This window comes from Gavialis gangeticus, unplaced genomic scaffold, assembly GCF_001723915.1.
Source record: "Gavialis gangeticus isolate Ggan-Ray unplaced genomic scaffold, GavGan_comp1, whole genome shotgun sequence".
NCBI lineage: Eukaryota > Metazoa > Chordata > Crocodylia > Gavialidae > Gavialis > Gavialis gangeticus.
This window is the reverse complement of record NW_017728980.1, coordinates 1,258,893-1,260,865: the sequence shown is the minus strand read 5'-3', so window position 1 is coordinate 1,260,865 and position 1,973 is coordinate 1,258,893.

Sequence of the window (1,973 nt, the reverse complement as noted above, 5' to 3'; positions counted from 1 at the left end):
GGTGGTGCAGGCTCCTACCCTGGGGGTTTTTAAGAAGAGGTTAGATGACCACCTTGCTGGGGTCGTTTGACCCCAATACTCTTTCCTGCCATGGCAGGGGGTCGGACTAGATGATCTTCTCAGGTCCGTTCTGACCCTAGAAACTATGAAACCCAGTGCTCTACGGTGGAGGTCAACAGTTATATAACATCTGTGAGATGTGGGCCACCATGTAGGAGAGTTTTGGAGCGGTGGATAGAGACCCCTAGCGTTGGGGTAGTAAACGGGCAGCCTCTCACCTGAGTAACAGCATAATTATTGTTCCATCAAGGTGTGGCAGGAGAGATAGGTGGGTGGGTAGCCCAGAGACAGTGGGTCAGGCCTACATTACACAGGCCTGGAGATGGACCCCTGTCGCATCTGGTTATCTGTGAAGCCCCCAGGATTCACCATGGCCAAGGTACAGCCCCAAAGATGAGCAACTCGCTGGAAAACCGAGGGCTGCCTTCTGCACCCATGCTCTGTTTGCAGAGGTCACTATTGTCTGTGAACTGGTAAATGGCCCTTGCAACCCTGATCTCTTTGTTCAAGAGCAGCTGCTAGAGCTGAATAGGAGCTTTAGCATTAGGTATTGAATCAAACTCTCACATGTGTCTTCCCCAGGCCTACAACTTCATGCCAAGGATTAACAAAACCAAGAAGTCGTCCATCCTGATTTCTGTGGTGGTGATACTCTTGGCCATTATCTTCATTGGAGCCACTCTAATTAGAGTCCCTATTACTCAGAAATATACTGAAAGGGTAAGCAGAATACTTGGAGGACAGCTGATAACCCTTGTCCTATCTGTGTGACTTGCCCAACATAGACTGTTTATTACCATGGTGTTCACAACTAGGAAATGTGCTTGGGCTCTACCTAATGTCCCCGAAGGGCACTGTTAAGGTCAAGGCATTAGAAAAAAGAATACAGAGTCAAGGGTATAGGTTGTAGCCATGTTGGTCTAATAAAAAAAATATCAGATTTACCCAAATAACCTTGTCTGCCTGTGTCCTTAGACCAACTCATTGTTGGAAAAAATTTTCTTTGCAAGCTTTTGTGTACAAATAGCCTTTTGAGGAAGCATCTGCAGTTAGTATGCAGATTGCATTGGAAGAGGAAAACTCAAACGGGTTAATGAAGAATCTGTTTTCCATCTCTGTGATGCAGCAATGGAGAACTAGAAGCATATTGCTACAGAGCCACAGGGAGAAGCTGTGCTCCAGACTTGGCCCTGAAGGTCACCCCATCAACTCAGCTTTCCGTGTGTATTGGACCTCTCAGGCTGGGGAGGCCAGCCACATCACTACCTTTGTATGCTTTTCATGACAGAAGATGGCATGTCTAACCCTGCCAGCCCAATGCACCACTGAGGCTTAGGACGGATTTTTGACCATTTTCATTATCTATGTATTTCAAGGCAGGTGTTCCAGTTCCATTCTCCTGAATATAGAATGGGATATTTATCCCCTGAGCATTGAAATTTCCCAAAACTCAGCCACAAGCTTTTGAGTAAAAAATCTGTCAAAGGCACCATCAAGGCTGGTAAACCACATAATTGGCTGGACTTTCCAAAATTCCTACCCTTGGAAATCTTAGCTGCAGAGCTGGTATTTCAGGTAGGAGAGATCCCACTGAAAACCTTTCACTGTATGTGATGTTTTCCTTCAGATCATTGAAAGCACCAGCAGCACAAGCAATGGGGAGGTGATTCAGCAGATGGGGATGTTGAGCAGCCAGGAGATGCCTTGGATGTGAAAGGCAGCCTCCAACAAAACCTCTTCAACTGTTGTGTGCGACTACAAACATGTGAGTCCAGAGATAGTTCAGACTCCACTCAAACAGCAAATGAATCTGAAAGCAGGGGGTGATAAATCCTTACAGCACTGACATGCAAGACCTTAAATTTGCTAGTGTTGCATAAATTGCTGATTTTTATCCCCTGGAGGCTAGTCCA